This window comes from Archocentrus centrarchus, chromosome 14 (genome assembly GCF_007364275.1).
Source record: "Archocentrus centrarchus isolate MPI-CPG fArcCen1 chromosome 14, fArcCen1, whole genome shotgun sequence".
Classification (NCBI taxonomy): domain Eukaryota; kingdom Metazoa; phylum Chordata; class Actinopteri; order Cichliformes; family Cichlidae; genus Archocentrus; species Archocentrus centrarchus.
This window is the reverse complement of record NC_044359.1, coordinates 6,892,187-6,913,994: the sequence shown is the minus strand read 5'-3', so window position 1 is coordinate 6,913,994 and position 21,808 is coordinate 6,892,187. Positions and strand designations below refer to the sequence as shown.

The 21,808-nt window shown below is 39.2% G+C and overlaps 1 long non-coding RNA gene across 1 annotated transcript in view; it reads right to left on the bottom strand.

The window, feature by feature from the left end:
* Positions 1–1,941: 1,941 nt before the first annotated feature.
* LOC115792700 (uncharacterized) overlaps positions 1,942–21,808 on the bottom strand; it is a 76,623-nt gene continuing 56,756 nt past the window's right edge. Inside the window, exon 3 of the long non-coding RNA XR_004021061.1 lies at positions 1,942–2,010. This is a non-coding gene — a long non-coding RNA (uncharacterized LOC115792700). The remainder of the gene's footprint in view (positions 2,011–21,808) is intronic.

The window sequence follows — 21,808 nt, the reverse complement described above, 5'->3', positions numbered from 1 at the left end:
TATACTATATTTCCTAAAGTATTCATTCACCCATGAATTCAGGCATTCCAATCACTTCCATGGCCACAGTGGTATATAAGCAAGCACCTAGGCATGCAGACTGCTTCTGCAAACATTTGTGCAGCTGCTTGGCCATGGAAACTCATTCCATGAACCACGAAGCTCCTTAAGAATTCACTGAGCTCCTCAGGAGCTCAGTGAATTCCAATGTGGTACAGTGATAGGATGCCACCTGTGCAACAAGTCCAGTCATAAAATGTCCTTGTTACTAAATATCACACAGTTAACTATTAGTGTCATTATAACAAAGTGGAAGCAATTGGGAATGACAGCAACTCAACTATGAAGAGGTAAGCCACATAAAATCACAGAGCGAGGTCAGCAGATGGGGAGGGTCATAGTGTGCAGAGGTCGCCAAACTTTCTGCAGAGTCAATCTAAACAGACCCAAACTTCATGTGGCCTTCAGATTAGCTCAAGAACAGTGCATAAAGAGCTTCATGGAATGGGTTTCCATGGCTGAGCAGCTGCATCCAAGCCTTACACCTCCAAGCGCAATGCAAAACGTCAGTGCAACCGACGTTTCTTCGTCTGTCTGTGTAAAGTTTGGTGGAGGGGAATTATGGTGTGGGGGTGTCTTTCAGGAGCTGGGTTTAGCCCCTTAATTCCAGTGACAGGAACTCTTAATGCTTCAGCATAATGAGACATTTTGAACAATTTCATGCACCCAACTTTGTTGGAACAGTTTGGGGATGGCCCCTTCCTGTTCCAACATGACTGCACACCAGTGCACAAAGCAGGTCCATAAAGACATGGATGAGAGAGTTTGGTGTGGGAGAACTTGACTGGCCTGCACAGATGAATGGGGTGAATTAGAACAGAGACTGTGAGCCAGGACTTCTTGTCCAACATCAGTGTCTGACCTCACAAATGTCAGAAATTCCCATAAACACCTTGTGGAAAGCCTTTCCAGAAGAGTTGAAGCTCTTATAGCTGCAAAGGCCGACATCATATTAAACCCTTTGGATTAAGAATGGGATGTCACTCAAGTTCACATGTGTGTGAAGGCAGAGGAGCGAATACTTGGTAATACTTGGTACTTGGTAATATAGTGTAGCACTGCAAATGCAAACAACGTTACTTTACATAAGTGTATTTAACATAATTTATGGTAGTTTTATTGTTAAATGTATTCATTTATTATTATATTATACAGCACCAATTCACAATAACAGCCACCTCAGGGTGCTTTATGTTTTAAGATAAAGATCCTACAATGTTACAGAGAGAGCCTTAACAACCTTATGATTCCCTATGAAGAGAACCAGGCTCAGGGAGGTGCAGCCATCTGCCACAACCGGTTGGTGGGTGACAGGAAAGAGAAGAGAGAAAAGGAGCAAAAAGATTTTATGTATCTCCTTATATTGAGTTATCATTACTGTTTGCCCACATACTGAGGAACACAGCTGTGCATACTTGTTTCATTTATTAATTTGCACTTGAGTTTTCTAAATACAGAACACTTCTGCAATAGCAAGTGCTAGCAAGTGACTTGTGAGACTGTTACTGATTAATAGCAAATCCTGCTGTCATTATAATTTTAGTTATTGTGTGTTATGTTGGGTTTCCAGTGTGGCTGTGTTTAGGTAAATGAATGTACAGTTTGAGATTTAAAGGAAAGGAAAACTAACAAACTGGATAATAGACCAATGAAACTGATTCAGCCTGTTGACTGAACTGAGCCATTGTATCACAGACAGCAGGTTTTTCTTTTTTATTGGATCAACTACATTTCTTTTGGTTGCTAAATGACTCATAGTGTTGGCTCTTAACTTTGCAAGCTAAAAGAAAAGATCAGATATTTTCAAAACTGTAACACCAAGGTAATGCCTCGCTTACTGCTCATGTCACTGAGATGATTTTTATGTAGGTGGGTTGAAAAACTTACCATCTCTGACGCAAATGATGCACCGAGCAGATGAGCATAGTGGTGAAAAGGAGGTTCTGTGAGCTGAAAAAATGAGCAGATTTAGTTTAGAAAAGTAATTTAACATTCATCACTGCATTCTCAGAACTGATCAGACTCACTTACTGGTTACCATAATATCCTGGCACAGTATGGTCTTTGTTCCCATAACTACAGTACTGTGCAAAAGTCTTGACTCACCCCTCATCTCTTTATATTTTGCCTCTAAGAAGCCAGACTTTCTTGTAATGTTTTAGATTAGTCTTGAGGACTAGTTCTCCAGGCTTTCTGAAGGTCTTTTAAAGTCCTCAACTGCGTTTTCACTCATTTTTAGTCTAGTTCTTTTACCCGACCATTTTCACAGGAATGTTTTTGTGTTTCTAAAGCCACGTAACGTTGACCTGTGAATGATTCAAGCCAAAGAAAGGCCCCTAACTCAAGGGATGAACCAGTTTTGTGTCAGCACATAACAGACAACTAAGCAGAGAACCAATTTTAAATTGTGTCTTTGGGCACTTTCCTAGCAGCCTGTCACAAACACACATAATTTTTTCCCATTTCTTCAGTTGAATCTATGAAAAATGCCATAGATAACACAGTATGACAGGCATAAGGCATTTTTGCATCAACAAAGAGCTATTAGCTAAAAACTTGGCATATCTTGGCTATACAAGTATACAAGTGGAGGACAAAAGAAGAAGTCGCAGGCCTAAAAAAAAGTCTACAGTATCTGAAAGTCACATCCTTACGAAATATCTGGCCATTCAGTTGATCCATCTTTTGTTTGTTGAAGCCTCATCAGAAATCATCTCAGTGGAAGGGTGGCTGTCAAGAAACCACTGCACTGAAACTCAGTGACAACAGGTTTGATGGAGTGATGGTGGTGATATATATATATATATATATATATATATATATATATATATATATATATATATATATATATATATATATATATATATATATATCGCATAGACAACATATGCGGCTGCATAGGGCTGCCTGACCACAAGGGGGCCCCCAAGCTCAGTTAAATTTTTCATGAAACTTTTTTTTTTTAAGACATGCCAATGTCCCAGGATTATACAATTGCAGCAATACTAAAAATACTGATACTAATTAATGAGTAGAGTACTTGCTGACTGACTTTGTGTGTCATTGTACATTTGAATAGTTTGGGCAGGCAGCTTTATAGTTGCAAAGCCCCACCTCGCAACTGTAAGGATCTGTTGCATCTTGGTGTCAGATACCACAGCACACCTTCAGGGGTCTAGTCTAGTCCATACCTTGATGGCCAGGGCTGTTTGGGTAGCAAAAGGGGGCAATTATTCTTGAATGGTTTATGCATATGAGTTTTTTTTTCCACTTTACTATGCTCCACAGCCCTTGAGACTTCTCAACCAGTGGTATTGTGTGGACTTGCCACATCACAAATGAGCCACAGAGGCGAAAGCAAGGAGAAAAGCAAGGAGAAACCTGCCTTCCTCAGGCGTTTTTCACCTTGTAAGTCAGTCCACATGTGGGTTAACCTCAAGACCTACAAGTCTTAAGGTTTGGTGGATCACTTGTGAACTGAGGAACTGTGGAAGATCTAGGAGCAATTTATGTGGTTCTGAGAGTCTACTTAAACTGGTTAGCTGTTTTGGTTTCCTTTGTTGGTCTTGTGAATAGATTAGACCTCAGAATCAGGGCCGGCCGAGGCATAGGTGACATATGCGGCTGCATAGGGGCCCCTGACCATTAGGGGGCCCCAAGCTCACCTAAATTTTTCATCAAACTTTTTTAATTACATGCCAGTGTCAAAAGAAAGAAGGAACTATCACAACACTAAAGAATTGTACAGTTGTGACAATAGTAATGTAATGAGTAGGGTACTTGTCTGACTTCATGAGTCAGCATGCATTAGGGTAGTTTGGGCAGGCATGCGCATCAGCAGTGCTCCAGAACCTGATGGTCCATCAGTTATGGTCATTTGTGGATGAGGCTACAAAACAGAAATGTCACAGAAAAGACCTATCCCTTTGAGGAAAAGAAGAGGAAAAAAGACACAGGTATGTTTCCATGACTAATTACAATATGTTTGGTTGTATAGTTAGCTATTGCTAGCTGGCTAGGTATGGTCTATATCCTGTTGCTAGATCTCTATCAAAAAAGCACAACCTGTCAGCCCGTGTCACCGTCCTCAGTTTGTTTCTAGTTAATATTATTGATGTGCCCGACTAGTCGACTAATCGTTGCTATTGTCACTAGTCGGCACCAGACTTACTTTAGGCTAACTTGTCGGTTAGCCTAATTGTTAAGGTTTTAATTGATACCCAGTGCCGGTAAATGTTTGTCCTAAATGTTATGCAGCCATCTACCACCAGATGGAGCTGCAGCCCTGACATTGTAATCCAGTCTTTAAGTCTGACATCATTTCCGGGTCCAAATGCTCCTAAATAAACAGCAATGGCATAACCATGGCATAACTATTAAAGATGACTGTAGCATACCAGATCAATTGCAGCCATTTCCACTTCTCTTTCATTTCGGTAAAATGACAGCTGAGTGTGTTTTTTCGAGTCGGCTCGGTTAAAACCGTATATATGTCTATGGTTACAACAACCAGGGACACAGCATTGCGGCATATTGATCACGTGACAGTTTGGACCCACAAATAGAATTCATCATCATTACTTAACAACCGGATAGAAAGATGCCATAACTCCGTTAATCTTGGCCTCATACTTTTAGGTCTAGTATCATTAGTTATTTTTTTTATAAATCTGTGTTTCAGTTTTTAGGCTTCCTGTGTGCCCGGCTCTGTTTGGTGTTTTATTGTTTCTGTTTTATTCTCCTGTTAAGTGGATTTAGTCCTGGTCTTAGTTCTTTGTGCTGTAGTTTAAGTCCTCCATCAGCATTCCTTTCTCTTGTGTCTATTAACCTGTTAGGATCTTGTTCCTCTAGTGTAGGGGTTGTAGTCCCTCAATGTGTCTGCTTCCCTGTGTTGTATCAAGTCAGCGTTTCAGTTTTGCTTCCCCTTGTTTTGTTACTCACTGTTCCTGTGGCAACAGCATTTTATTGTTTTTCACACTGTGGTCAGGTTGCATGGATAGACTAGTAGACCTTGCTTTTATGCCTCATTTGTGGTCTTTGGGTGGCACCATGCCATTTTGTGGTATAACAGTATAATAACATGTTTATAGCACTTCTTGTAGCACTGGGCCTAACTGCTGACCATTTGTATTCAATATTATTCCACTGATATGCAGCAATTCTGTATGCAGCATAATTGTTATTCACATGTCAGAAATGGCTTATTTACAACTCTGCAATTAGGTACATTTGCATAGTTATGCAAAAATATACAGCTTTTGGATGAAAACAGCATGTCCAACATGTCCAAAAGCAGGTCAAACACCCTAAATCACATATCTCCTAAAAAGCCTATGCCGTCTAGATTGGATATGACATGCACTGATACTTGTCCCACCCTCCTCAATGTCATGGGCATGACATAGTTTTACAATGTGTATCATACTGCATTGTATTTCAACAGGCTTGTGTATATGGGGCTGAAATGGGAATGCATCCCAAAAACATAATGTTCACCTTCAACCCTCCAGCATTAGTGAAGTGATATGAGGGGGCCTCAAATGAAATTTTGCTTAGGGCCCCTTCAAGCCCCAGGGCTGGTCCTGCTCAGAATACAGTATTTTCTTTTTTAAAGCTATGAGTTTTATGAATTACTAGGACAACACAAAGGTTGGTTTGTTTTATATACATTACTGGAGTGAATTGGAATTTGGAAAAACTAGAAAATGAGATAAGTCTGGAACCATATTAAAATCTTTCCCAAAGATTTTATGGTCCCAATTGCTTGTTTAAAGTCTTCCTGAATACAACGTGATGCACATTTAATAAATCATGGTTATTATTACATTCAAAAAAGAAGATAAAGTTGTTTATTCTTTACTGTGTGATTTAAAAGTCACTAGCCAATGATTGTGCAGATCTCTGAGGTCGCTGCAGATGACCCCCCCTCCCTGAGCCTGGTTCTGCTGGAGGTTTCTTCCTGTTAAAAGGGAGTTTTTCCTTCCCACTGTTGCCAAGTGCTGCTCATAGGGGGTCGTTTTGATTGTTGGGTTTTCTCTGTATTATTGTAGGGTCTTTACATACAATACAAAGCAGCTTGAGGTGACTGTTGTGATTTGGCGCTATACAAATAAAATTGAATTGAAATTGAATTGAATTGTATGGGACTTCGTAAGCTTTGTGTTAAAGCGTACGAAGCCCCGCGTCGGGTTGAAAAATTTTACTGGCTAGAACCCTGTAACCCAATGATTATTTCAATTTTAAATACTTGCATAAATATAGGTCCATCTTTAAAATTTTAATACTTTTGAAAAACAATGTAAAAGCTTGTTTTTGCAAAACCATTGTGCAGCATCGTGTGAAGAAAATAATGTCTCATAGGTAAAATTTTATAGTTCTTTCTGGAAGTACTTAGTATCTGAAATAGTTTTTGCATTTTTGTTCTCCTTATTTTCACTCCTTACAAAACTGGAGACAATTCATCATGTCTTTTCTTATCAGCAGCAGAACATGTGACACAAAGGGTTTCTCACTTGAGTATCATAAAGTTAATTTTGTAGTCTAGCAATGACACAAAACAGACACATGGCCTGATAAAACCAGCTCACAGGCTTCACTTATCATCATAGCATCTCTGTATATCAAGGAACAAGAATTCAAATTATTCAGGAAATGACTGTAAAAGTAAAGAAAAATAAACAGTATGACTGTTTATCAGTGCTCACATGTCCAGCATAACATAGAAGAATCTTTAGAAACTAATATTATTAGACTTGAAAATGATAAATCCTTTTAGAAGCAAGCCTCAATGCTTGGCAGCCGTCTCAGTGAAGCCTTTGTGTCATTTTGAATGAGGAGAGAAGCATAGATTTAATTTTAATGGTCTCCTGGACACAAAGAAGTACATGTATAAAGGGTTACATGAAAGCCGTGCATTTATGATAACTGTGATTTTATAAATGAACTAACAACATTGTGTCAACAATGCATTATTTAATAATAATAAATAATATAATATAATATAATATAATATAATATAATATAATATAATATAATAAGAAGTAATTGTTCTTTTTTATGATTTTGTACAGTTACGAGTCTCTGTGCACATGTATTGTGAGTTTAAGTAACTTGCCAAAAAAGACAACACAGTGAACAAAATTAGAAGTTATAAAGTTTAGGCTGATGAATTTATGAATTTGACTTATTTCTACTGTATTTCCATTCAAATTTTCTATTGATTCTGCAACATCTACAGTTTTTTTTCACCACAGTGAAAATGTGATATTGTATAAAATAATCAGTCAAATCTGAAAAATAGAACCACAAAAAAATAATTGACAGATTAGTCGACTACCAAAATAATCTTTAGTTGCAGAGCTAATTCACTGCTGGCATAATGAGTATATTTTCCCTCCAGCATACAAGTGAAGCTGTAGTGATTTTATATATATTAATTGTATGTGCTGTCCATTACCATGTTCATGAGACAGATCAGAAAACTCGGGTGTGGTTTGCTGGCTGGGTTGAGTCTTGTAGTGTCTTGATGGATCGATTGGCTGACATAATCTGCAGGAACATATGTATTCTCTCCATAATAATATAGCTTCTGATATGTCTACCTTGCACTGCCACAACTATTAATCATACTCTGCATGACAAATGAATGGCAAATTAACTTTCAGACGCCAAGTTTCAGCTCTGTAGCTCCAGTTTGTCAGTAAGTGACCTGGAAGAGCTTTTATGACCCCTCAGTGGCTCCCGTTCTTTGTAGCAGTGCGCCAGACGCCTCTCGGCTGTAGCATCAGTGAGTGACTCTTTATCAATCAGCCTTGGCATCCATTCCAGCTTCTGCCACCTGTCCCACTCTGTCAGTGTCAGAGCACATTTCACAAGCAGGCCAAAAGCAGTCGGCTAGATTTAGCTACTGGCTCACAGAAGGGTTTCTTCATGGGTCATTACGTAGCAGAATAGTGGGCTGTTTACGAAGCCATTACCGCAGGCGCTCAGGGTGTTATGTGGTTTTGGGGGGTCTGTTTGTCAGTCGAGTCTTGGGTTTATTTAATTATATCTTTTCATCTGGGATCATGTAAGAGCAGACTGTCCAGTTGGATGGGGTGACTGCAGACTTGGCAGGGAGTCAGAGGCTTCCTGTCTGACCATCATTAAACCTTTTGTGGACTTTGAAAACATCTCTCATTGTCCTCCAACAAAGCTGCAGCACAGGTCATAGAAAGATATGTCCCAGAAATGTGAAATTAAAAAAAAACAAAACAAAAACTATTTTGTGTAAAAATGCAAAGTTTTTCCAAGAAAAAAAAAATTCATTCACTGTGTAGAAGCACTGACAGAACACTTTAAAGAGCAACACCTGCTGCCGTACCCCACATTTTAATGTGTAGCATTGTGATGTGCCATAGCCAGTGGCCCAAGGCTAGGAAAGACAGGCCAGTTATATGACCAGATGCTGGCCTGTTGAAGCCAGCAACAGTGTTTCCAACAACCGCAGTCACAACTTAAGCAGAAGGGAACCTTTTATTTCCTACCAAGTATTTTTTGCATTCAGTATGTTCACCTTGTAGCTTACATGTTTGAAGTGTTTAAAGGGGATAAGTGAGGCATATGCAGCACACAGTAGAAAGGCAATGATGTTGGCCTGCAGAGCTTGACAGGTGTAAGCTTTGCACTTGTATTTGTGACTGAAAATAGCTGCATGCGAACTATAAAATGTATTTAAAAGTGTGAATGCAAATAAAAGGTTTTACTAAATTTAACCAAAAAGGTTAATAACCCAACGGTAATGATAAGGTGGTTGTCACAGCAGCAGCCTGACGTATACAGACAGGTGCTAGCAAAGAAATGGCATCACAGGAGACACAACAAACACGGGAGAAGTGAAAGATGACATTTTTATTAAGCTGAGAACAGCCACAGTCATTATTGTAACTGCAATAAAAAAATAAACCCTACATGAGTAAAAAGCCAGCAAGGTGTTTTTTAATCACTGAATATTATGATAAATCATGCAATATTATTGATTAAACAACAGTATTTATTAGGCTACCCAGCAGTTTTTAAAGAAATAAGATGAGCTTTTTTCCTGGTCAGGAAAAATTGATAAGGAACCAGTGGACTGCCTGGCGAGTCAGTGGCAGAAAAATGCTACGTTGGACACTGCTGCAGGTTGTGAGGTGAATTTTGTATATGCACTTTATAAGTTGCCTCTATAGATCAGAACAGTACCTGAAAATATTCAAATAAGACCACGTAGAAGAACAGATCACTTTTTGGTTTACACGGTCAGATCAGACACTGAATATAAAATATGCACATAGCCACAGTGACATCATCCACTGGTTTCTGAACTGTGCATTTTAAAGCCTCGGTGTTGGTATTCTAGCAACTAACATGTTGTGTTTTTGGAGACAGAAGTGACTTGTCTTTGGATGGTAGAGCATATAACAGGATTTTCAAAAAAACAAACAAAAAAAACCCCAATACTCAATACTAATCAATACTAAAAACTACTATCTAATTAGATACTCATTCACAACAGGATCAGTGCCAACAGTGGCATTCTCGCCCCCTCCAGTTGATACACAACTTCAGACAGGCACCCCCCCCCCCCCCCCCCTCTAGCAGGTGAACACCTGAACAGTAGTTGACATTGACAACACTGAACAGCACTTTATAAGGAATTTCAAGAGCTCAGTAAAATTCCCATTTCAACAATAATTAAGTATTAAACAGTTATAAATGTTAACTTGGCTTTGCACATGTTAACATTAACCATTTAACTGTTGGCAATTTCCCTATAGCCACATAAGCCAGTTCTTCATTTATCATTAAGATGGCAGGTAGCAGCTATAGCTAATAATAAAATGAAAATGTTAATGTTGGAGCTAGGCAGCAAATGTTTTCAGTCCTGCCCTCTGTAATGTTAATAGGCAATGTTAATTTAACAGGATACGACAATTATTTAAATTATGAAAAAGTCCCCAGACTGAAGCTGATAAAAGTATATCAGCAATTAGACAGAAACAGTGGCCGGCTACTTTACCAACTTTATCTGGTTGATAAAACTTTGATGCAAGTCACCAGAAGCACAGTGGTGCTTCAGACAACCTGAAAATGTTCTGTTTTTTTGTATTTTTTTTTAAACTACATAAAGGAAAATTAAAATATTTGTCATACCTCTTGTATTTTTGTTCTTTTTCCCCATGCATCGAAAATGGTATCAAATATCAGGTATTTTCCTGGGCATTGTATCAAGTTTGAAATTCTAGTATTGCAAAAACCCTGGTGGACACATCTACAAAATTTATGCTAAATTACTAATACTCACTAAAACTGAAGCACAAACTTCTTGGATGGTCTGTACTACACTACACAAATGGCACTACACTCACAAATGGGGTTGAATAGTTGAATTCAGTGATGCTAATTAGTGGACTGGAGGTCTAGCAGATAGCGTTCAGCTACACCTTTCAACAGAGTCATGCACCTAAAGTTAAGCCTTAACAAATTCCAGATTGGTGAAAGGGGGGTCATCCACCATTGAGTTAGGAGGAAACTATCCACAGAGACCAAAACCACTTTTTATACTGGGCTGTAAAGAGCTTTTTATTGCTGTTGACTTGGGCAATTTAAATCAGGAGGGTCTCTGGGGATTGACTTACTTTTGTAGCCACCTGAAGTGTTCATTCCAGAAACTGCAGTTTCTGGCAATTCTGCTCATTTTTCAACCCCACTTGGCTCATACTGGCTTCAAGATGCTCACAGCGACGAAAGGGATGAAAACCTCTTACAGGCATCATACGTTCACTTTGGTTGTACAATCGCAAATGCTTTCAGAAAGCAGGAAAACAGTGTGCTAATGCAGGTAAACCTATAAAAAGATCTCAGATTGATGGATGGATGGATGGATGGATGGATTTTTGCCAGAAAGCCATTGAAGTTGGTGATCAAGAATGCATCCAAGTATCAAAAGTGATCAGTTTTCTAACTTTAAATCACAGGCCTCCTTAGGGTGACTCATCCCTCATCTCAGTTTGAATTTTGAATGAAAGCATTCATCTTTTCGCTAATGCATCAGTAAAACTGCTCATATAATCAGACACTACGGTAAATTCTGATTAAAGACCTCCAACACTTTAGTGCCTGATGGTCGTCTGAAAGGAAAGCTCCATGTGATAAAGTTGTTATACAACCTTCAGAATTAAATATAAAACACCTTCCATTATCTCTGCTTATTTCTGTTCCCAAATTGAGGAGCAGAGTGTAAAATAATAAGCTCCATAGAGTGAGATAAAAGCTGAAATTTACTATTTTATCTAAAATGCTAATATTTTCTCAAAGTTAAAAAAAAAAAGGCGGAATAATTGAATACAGTTCAATTCTGTTACATCCCAGACAAGTGATAAGAGGGGGATTTATCTGCTGGTGTTGGCCTTTTGAATTCTAAGTAGTGTCATTTTTTTTGGAGAATGAATTATCTTAGGACGGTCGACTCAAAGCCGTGCATAAACACGGAGGTGATAAGGACTTTTTGGACTCATGTCACTTCAAATTCTACTTTTTAACAAACTCTAATCTGCCTCAAGTGAAAATTGGAGCAGTTTTCCATATTTACTTTTTAAGTGACTGATGTATAAAGTTTTTTAAAGAAAAATATGAAATTAAGTCCATGACGTCCATCCATCCATCCATCCATCCATCCATTCGCTTCCGCTTATCCTGGTCAGGGTCGCGGGGGGGGCTGGAGCCTATCCCAGCTGTCATAGGGCAAGAGGCAGGGTACACCCTGAACAGGTCGCCAGCCTGTCACAGGGCCAACACAGAGAGACGAACAACCTTTCACACTCACATTCACACCTATGGGCAATTTAGATTAGCCAATCAACCTAACCCCAGTAAGTGCATGTCTTTGGAATGTGTCCATGAAGTCCTTCCCAATAAATTCCAATCATTAAAGTAGACTTAAGTGTTTTTCATGGCCTAAGTCACACCTTGATAGTGTTGATTATGTGGTAGCAGGTTGCTTGCATTATGTGGGACTGCACAGCCTGTTTATCCTTTTTATATACCATCCCTCATACAGTATTTATACACATTTTGATTGGCTCAAGTTTGCAAATGTTGGCATACAAGCACAAGAAATCTGTGACTCAGAAAGAGATGCGCTGATCTTTGGATGGATCCCTGCTGTAAAGGTGATGACCAAAAATAACAAAAGGTGAAATAACACTAAACTGTTTTGTGGTAAGGGAACTGACAGTTGCATTAAAGTCAAATAAAGTACTTTTATTCCTTATGACTTATGCCAAACCTTTAACCAGATTATCTCTTTCTCCTTTTCTTCTGTTAGCTCAAAATCAATATTAAAATTACCTCTCAGTAACATATCCCAAACTGAACTACACTAACACACTCTTTGCCCTACATTCGGTTTGTTGAGCTCTGGTCACTTTAGCTGGCTGGCTAGAAACGGCAGGGGTCATCTCCTAATCAGAAGCTCAGCAGTTTGATCCCTGGCTCCTCAGTCTGCACTGCAAAGCATCCTTGGACAAGATACAAAACCCTGGGTTTCCCCTGGTGCATCCATCAGAGTGTAAACCAGTGTGTGTGAATGTTAGACAAAGCACTTAGGCATAGAATAAAAGTGCTGTATGAATGTGTTTGTGATTGGATGAATGAGGCTCATATTAAAAAGCACTTTGAGTGTTCAGAGTAGAAAAGCACTTTGCACTAGTCCATTTGGTCTATAATTTATCTACACTAAGGATACTGTAATAGAGAGCATAGAAATTTGTACCCTATATATTCCTGAAACATTACACCAAATTAACGGTAGGCGTGTCAAACTTTTTGGAGTGAAGCATTTGTCCCAGGTATATATTGTGTCTGAATATCAGAGCTCATATTAAGAGATAGACACTGTAAAAAGGGAAACACAGCACTTACAGTCCTGATTATAAGAATTTTAAAATTTCAAATACTCTCTCTAACTGCTGCACTCAGCAGTCATAAAAAGGAAAATGTTTGAGCCATTGGTGTGGCGCATGGTAGAGGTTCACAACCGCTTTTAAATTAAACCTCAAATTTTTGTAATCAGCTTTTTCAAGATGGTGAAATTCAAGCTATGCTCTCTCTGCATTAGACAAACTGCTTGTATAATTGTTAGGATGTTACCAAAATGGTTGCCTAGTGCTGAGACTTTGACCCTCGTAGACTTAACTGAAATCACTGGTGTGTGTGTGCCTGTAGTACTTGAGGGCGTGAGTTTATGAGGGCTCTAACGGTATGAAAAGGAATGGGAAAGCGCTTCCTGACATATTATATATTTGTTTATGGTCAAAGAACATTTTCAAGTCGTCATGATTAGGCAAAAATTAAAAAAAGAAAAAATGATTAGTGTGCAGCACAACAAATGCTGCATTCCTCAGATTTCTCGTAAAAGTGTTGATCCTCACGTGCTTATCATGTTCTGGTTTGTGTTTTTTTTAAGGTGTCTGTGGCATTCTTGTATTGTCTGCAGAAATTCAGGATTATAAAATGTGTTTCCAAAAGGTTCAAAATGTCTAGCAGAGAGCTCTCGTGCACTGTGACAGGAAAGGGGACCAATCTAAGCCCTCATAGCAGGAAAATGCCTGTTTGTTAGTGTGGACATTTGGACTGGCGCCTGCTTCTTGAAGGACTTTTCTGTTATACATAATTGATTGAACCCTTTTTACATGAGTTTGAATGGATTTTTAAATGTGGCGAGAAGCACTCTTCAGTTTAGTACCTTTTTATGTACCTAATAAGTGTAAAATATTAATGAGTGACTCTGGACAAAATTAGACTAAAAAGGGCTGACAGTTTAAAATGGCACTGTCACAAATAGCTGCCCTCTGGTGGAAGAACTAAAGCCTGTAACCTGCTCCTGTTGTGTGAGATGAACAAACCACCAGCAGCATGTGGAGGCCAGGCCTCAAATGAAACTATATAAACTCCTTAAAAAAGAGCAAAAGCGCAGCTGCAGGGTAAAGGATCAAGTAACTTGTAAAGTGTCTGTTTGCATATTCCTTGAATGAGTTGAGTTCATTTTATGTTACCAACCAAGTTGTTGAAGTTTCTTTTTTTCATTTTCCCTGGGCTACATATCTGCACCTTGTTATGGTGCAACTGTTACACTGAATAGTGTCGATCTCAAGTTAAATCAACATCAATTTTTGCATGATTATGATTCTCTGTTATGTTTCCAAAAAGTAAAACATGGATGCCATTCGAGTGAGGGGAGTCCTTTTCCTTTAACCTCCTACCTGCCTTCCCAATAGGCATTTTCTTCTTCACCGAGTCTCCCTCGCTCATGTTCTTTGTCAGTTCTTTTATTGTCAGCTGGGAGAGAGAGTCCCTTTTTCATCAGAAACCTGCCTTTTGAATTAGTCACTTCTTGCTGTGATTCCTCTCAGAAATGACTCGTGGTGACATTTCTATGCAGGCAATCAGTCTTTGTTGGCACTGCTTAATCTTGCCTTTTCCCTCGGTGCATCTGCACTCTTCAATCATTACAAAGTCGGGGGGAGAAATCTGAAGGAAAAAAAAAATGCATGGAGCATCTATGTTGCTGTTATTGTTGTTTGTCAGCCGCTGCAGTTGCTTGTTTTTACTGTCTTTCATCACATCATTGTGACTGTCAGCGTACTTTATCTTCCTCCTGAGCGACAGAAGCCTCAACACTTTCTTTGAATGTAACAATGAATAAAGTTGGTGCGTTTATTATAGTTTATTATTTTCATACTGCCAGTCAGATGAAAGGCAGCCCCGAAACCAGTCATGAATTGCCAAGTTTCTTCTTTTTCAGATGTTCTTTATGATTATTAATGTTATCCAGAAACTGATGGCTAATGATCAGTTGGAAAATTATACCAGGCAGTGTTTGAAGATCCAACAATTTTAGTGAGGAAATGCTGAAAGCGATGCTTTAGAGAATAAACTGTACACACTTTTATCAGTTGTGGATCAAGTTTATAGGCTGTATATTAAATGTGACTGTGATATCACTCATTGGTTTGTAGACTGCAAATCTGGCATATTTGGATGAGAGGGTGGAATACTACTGTAACTTGCTTGCATATTGCATCCACAGACTGCACGGGTGCATTGGAGAGGTACAGATACCTGCTAATTAATGCTAATATAAATAAAATAATGCATGAATTTCACTCACCCAGAAAAATTGGACCACTACAGAATGTGTTTGTACAATTAACCATTAAGCAAGCCATATTATTTGTCAGCTAACTGCACTAAAATGCCCCAAAAAGCACCAACACAACAAGCACAGTCGAGACGCCCAGTTCAGTAATTACGGTGAAGCCTGGCAGATAGTCTGTATAAGCAGTTTTCATTCAAAGCAGCCATGCCATTAATCATGCATAACTTTAAGCCTTAACAGCATTTAAACATCTGCGATATAATAAAATTGTTACAATTTTCAGAAATCAGCTATCAAGAGTAAAAAAATAATAATAATTGGAAGCTGTAAACATGTTTATTTCTCCTGGAAAGCTGGACATTTTAACATGGCAGTCTGTGGGGACAGGCTCGTATTTGAAGCCAGCCTCAAAGGAAGTTGGGTTTGTTGGAGTTCCTCTAGCTCAGTTCAGTTCTAGCAGTTGTCTTCATTCAGTGTTGGGTGAATGGAAAGAAAAGGGAAACTTCTTATTATTAGGATTCACAAGCTTATCATACAGTGAGACTAATTACACAACACTAATTGAAGGAAATGACTATGATTTTGACATTGTTGCCATTTTGTCCTCAGTTTAGGGTAACTGCTATGGTAACGGCTAGCACTGGTAATGTGGTGACAGTCAGCGACTTCGTGCAGTGACTGCAAAGTGGTCAGTGAGTGAAGAATACCACCGATTGAATTACAACAGCACAGCAACTACTTCAGACCGTTAACTCAGTAATCAGAGCCTTGAATGTCCACTAGTGGCCAATCTGTGACAAGCAAATCTCCTCCTGTGTGGATGACCGTTAAGTGATGATATCAATGAGTCATTAGAGCCTCTAAGGTGAAGCTGAAGCTGAGACTTCACATCAGTCGTTGTCTAACAGAAAAATCTTCCACAGCCACAAACGGCGCACATCACAGGTGAGAATCCACAACTAGTAAACTGATGTTCGTGATTCTGAAACCTTTGAATTTTAAATGTAAATTTCATCCCACTTGAATGAACACCCAAACCAGATCAGGACCTAATTTGTTATGCTTAAATTATTCTCAAACCTGCCGTAATAAAAGTGAGTTTTGGTTCCTTTAGCCTCCGGCTAGAGTGATGAGGAAAGGGAGGGGAGCGCAGGAATCTTAGCTTGATGTCGTTTTCAAAGAGTCAGAGATTTTGCTGTGGGAAAGGAGACATAATCTTGCAGGCAGATGAGTTTCTGCTCTTAAAATCTGCGTTTACGGCAAACCAAAAACTCTATGCGATGTACGTGATTAAACCTGTTTAAGATGCCAGTTTGAAGACAAGGCAGTACTAGAATGATGGCACTGCTCACATGTAACTTGGGAAAGAAAACAAAAACCAGCACCTGTTTCTCTGACAGGCGCGCTCACATTTTCAGCACTGCTGCACTGTTGCTCAACTCCCAGGAGCTGATCAAATCTTTTTGTGCTCTTTCAATTGCCGGAAGGCACTGAGGCAATGAACCGGCAACCAGTGGTTTGAAAGGCTTGAGTTTTGAGTAACAATATGTCTGCTGAGGTCTATTTTGCGGCATTTTTAGAAGTAATAGGTTTCAGTGGCTGCTGCTGCTGTGCTAATGGGAGGCAGAGCGTATGTAGGAGATACTCTGAGAAATCTGAGTGGTTTTTACTGCTCTTCACAGTTCTGGGTTGCAAAATATTACAGATATTCTGGAGTGATTGACTCATTTGTGAAGCAGTTTAAATCTCCACCTGTGATTGTGACATACTGCAATATTTTTTACAAATCAGCTCTAATAAATTGGTCTATAAGTCACTTTCTTTTTTTTTGCATGAATGCACCCTTTAAACTCACATAAATGTCTGCAAAACATTTTTCTATTTTTGTATTAATTAGACATTAAACATTATCCAATTCCATTTTCATATTTATTAATATGGCCAGAACAACTTGACAAATTTTATGTGTCCCAACTTTTAACTGAACTTCTGTGTAACTGTGACCTTTTTACTTTGGGTATTCAACAGTTGAACTGTATGACTGGTTTAGGGCCACAGCTGGACAGCTGTGAAAAAGTTTTACATTACTGTGCAAAAGTTTTGAGCCACTCATTACTTGTTATATCTTGCTACAAAAATGGGAAATAGGTGCAGTGATTTATTGAAACATGTGCAAACATGCATGAAATAAAGCAAAAAGCAAAAACAGATATTGTACAGTTCTAATGAGCTTGAATGTCAATATTTGGTATGACCACTTTTAAACTTCAACACAACCTGTAACTTTTTATTTTCAGGAATAGTTCTCCAGACTTCTTGAAGGACCTTCAAAGCTCTTTGGATGTTGGCTGCCTTTCGTTTTGTTCTCTGTCCAGATGATCCCACACTACTTTAACAATCTTGAGGTCTGAGCTCTGGGGAGGCCAATCCATGACTGAAAGTGTTGCATTGTGCATTTTTTTGATCCAGGTTTGCCTTGACTGAATTGGCAGCGTGTTTGGGATCACTGTCATGATGAAAAAGAAATCTGTTGCCAATACCCAGCATGCCTGCCTAAAATGCAGCCCCAAACCGTGACAGAGCCTCCACCATGTTTTACAGATGGCTGTAGGCACTCACTGTTGTACATCTCTTCTGATGTCCTCCGTACATAGGGTTAAAAATATTGAACCAAAAATTTCAAATGTGAATCATCACTCCATCACACCTGTTGCCATTGATTTTCAGTGCAGTCCTTGTTCAATTCAGCCTTTTCCCCCGTTTCCCTTCCGTAAGTTTAAGTTAAATGATAGGACACTGTATAATACTAGAGAGACACTATCAACCGGAACCAAATTCCTTGTGTGTGTAAACATACTTGGCCAAAATAAACCTGATTCTGATTCTGAAGAATGGCTTCTTGACAGCCATCCATCCCCTGAGACCAGTACTGATGAGGCTTCGGTGAGCAATGCCCTGTGTCTGGTCTCAACTGATTCAACTGAAGAATTGTTTTGTTTTTTTTCTTTTTGTGACAAGCTGCTAGTAAAGTGCCCAAAGATACAATTTAAAATTGGTTATTTGCTAAGTTATCTGTGATGTGTAAAAACAACACTGGTTCAGGTACAACAGGGGTGCCCAAACTCGGCCCGCTTCCGGCCCCGCCTCTACTTCCAGTCCGCAAATTGATGTCAAAAACATACAATTTGGCCCTTTAAGTTACTTTTTTGACATTTCGCCTTCTTATCCAATTAAGCGATTTAAGCGAAATAACTTAAAGGGCCAAACTGTATGTTATTTTTGACATCAATTTGCGGACCAGAAGTAGGGGCAGGGCCGGAAGCGGCCCGCGGACTGGGAGTTTGGGCACCCCTGACGTACAAGGACTAAACTGAAAATGTCAGTGGGCAATGACTTAAGAAAAACTTCAGAAAGCCTGAAGAACTATTTCTCAAGACTACTTTTAAAATATTACAAGAAAATCTGGCTTATTTGAAGCAAAATGTAAAGAAATGAGGGACAGCTCAAGACTTTTGCATGGTACTGAAAATAGAAGTTATGAAAGGGAGAAGAGCCATCCCAGATTTGAAGCTATTCTGTATGAAACAGTGGTCTAAAATTCCTGTAAATCAAAGTACAAGACTGCTCCACTGTTCCTGGAAACATGAAGATGCTGATTGGATCATTTTGGCTGGCTTGACTGGGTCTTCTTTTTGTACATTTAGGACCTGTGAGATGTATTACAGTGTGTCACATTTATAAAGAATATGGAAAACATAATAAAACATACTAATAATCCTTTGATTATTAGTAGTAATAACATTTTGACACCAAGTGTCAAGCCAAAGTATAAAATAGAGTACTTTCCTTTAGTTGCCATGGAAGGGATGTGTTTTTTCAAAGTGTTTTTCTACAGACTGTGTGGTTTCACTCTGAGACCTCTGCTTTTACCAGAGCAATAGTTCTGTTAGCATTTCTGTTATCAGTCAGTCTGATGCAGACAGTCTTGGAATGACAGTTGTGAGAACAGTAATGACCAAACAAAGGTCAGAGTTTGCAGACTGAACAGCTTGGATGCTTTGATGATGGTTACAGGCTGCTAACATGTTGCTACTTAAGTGAATTTAACCTTTTCCCACCGCTCAGCAGGAGCCGTATGCACTGAGAGTGAACAATAAAACTTTGCAGTTAGTCTTTTCAATGTTTAAGTCCAATGTTTTTTGTTTGTTTTTTGCCCTTTTTTTGTAGCCACTTGGTCAGTCACTCTGGCAAGGGTCCACCTTAGTTGTACCCACAAATTCTTTGCCCTAATAGCATTCCTCGTGATCATTGAGCCTCCACTTCTAGCTACACTGCAGAAGTTTGGAACTAATTAACCAGAGATTGGCAGTGACTTCTGTAAGTTGTCTTTTTATGCCTTGGAAACACACATAAAAATGCTAATTGTCAGAGCTCTATTAAAACTGGCACATACTGCTAATTGGTATTTAACTTAATGCGACTCACTTGTGTAGCTGTCTCTGTAATTGTGATTTAAAATAGTCAGTGCCTGAAATTCTAATTGTGCAGTTGTAAACACTGCAAAACGAAAGGCAGTGTAAGAACACTGCTCAGAGATCAGATCAGACTGTGGGAAATAATGCTACAGGTCACTTAATTTTATTCTGCCTTTTTTTTCTTTTCTTTGTTCATGAAATCACACCTTTGCTTTACACACATTGTGCATTACCTCCCATCTGATCTCATCCCACAGCACCACCTTTGTGTTATTTGTTGCTGTTCTGATCTGACTCCTAATCTAATGATGCCACAGGATACACATTGCCCGGCTGCTGCCAGCAGACAGGCAGGTCATGATACAGAATTAATGACTCTGTGGTGTGGTGAACAGTTTCTCCCGGGACATTTCATTTTCTAACACGAGAGCTCTGTGAGACACTGTGGATTCACATCTCCCCATGGTCGTTTGTCTCCAAACCTCAGCTACATTTGAACTCGGTTATTTTCCCCTTCTGGCTTTCAAACAGGTTTAGTAAGAATAGATCCTACTAGAAGAGGAAAAAAGCCTGTCACATTTTAAAGTCTGGACCTAAATTAGTCTGTAAAGCATCTTTAGCTTCTATTTCGTGAAATGCAATATGTAGCATTTGGTTAACATTAAGAACCATAAGAATTTTGTGCTGTTGTCTAGAGAGAAGTGAAACTGTTAGTTCTTTGGGAAATGCAAGCAAAATTTTCCCAGCTGAAATCCAAGAAACAGAGCTATCTACCCAAATAACACTGTTCCAAACACATTTAAATCATCCCCAAGAATTATTCTCACACGCACATACAAATTCCCCACTCGCCCTGCGGGGCGAGGTTTGTCCTCCAAGCTCAGGTCCTCTACCAGACGGCTTGGGAGCTTAAGGGTCCAGCGCAGTATCTTAGCTGTTCCTAGGGCTTCTGGACAAAGATCTTGGATGTCGTTCCTGGAATCTGCTGGAGCCAATCTCCTATTTTGGGGTTCACATTGGTCCCTGATTACCACAGGGACCACTGTTACCTTCACCTTCCACATCCTAGTTCAGCCATTCTAAACCACCCATGGAGGCATATCCCATTTTGACCTCAGTCCTGGTCTTGAAACCAGGGATGACCGTAATAAAGCACTGGCCAGCTAGCTTCAGCTACAGTATTATTAACTACTGGGATGCCATTTTTGACCTCGGGAAATAAAGGGTGTAAAGCGAAATTAATTTTTTTTAAAAGAAAAAAAAACTGATTGAATATTAAAAAAGTGGGTTTGAAGAAAAAACAAAATATTGCATGTCCATCTGTTAGTGACTTCTCAATCACAAGGTACCCACACCAAAATATATATGCTGTTTTATCATATATTTTACTTTTTGTGGGGCCAGACTTTACAAAATGGAAATCATGTGTTAAATAAGACTTAAAATTACCAACTGAAGCCATAAACCCTTCAGGAAAGTATTGTTCCCTTAGATCACACATCAAGTGAGCAGTAGAGTATCTTTACTTAGGCTTGTATACGATCAGATGTCTTTTTGCAGCCAGAGCGGCTGCCACCTGCTGGTCAAGAAAGCATGTTTAAGCCAATTATGACTCAGTCAAAAATTACTGGCTGCAATTTTTTGTTTTTTTTTTTTTTTGGACCACCAAGTGCAATTAGTTCCAGTGACCAACTGGTCAACCAGAGGTTGGGTGTGCAACAGCCCCAACTTCTGGGTGACTACTTTCAATCGCAAGATAAATGCACAGGTTGCCAGGTAACTTGCTCCCAAACAATAAGTCCAACCTGGACTGAGTGCAATCCCTCTCAGGCAGATTGGTAAAGGTTTGCAAATAATTGCAGTCTTATTTATAAATGCAGACAGACTGCCAGCGCATTGCAATCAGTCTGAATCGGTCTGCCTTGATTAGTGCAACACCTCTGAATTGGGTCTCTTTGCATCAGGTTATTCGACTCAGCTGGCTGCCAGCTGGTTGTATTCAGGTTACATTCCTTGCAGTTAAATTGCCGTCCCGCACCAACTATAGCACTATTTGAAGGGAAATGTATGTTTCAAATCAGTGAGGTTCTGGCTG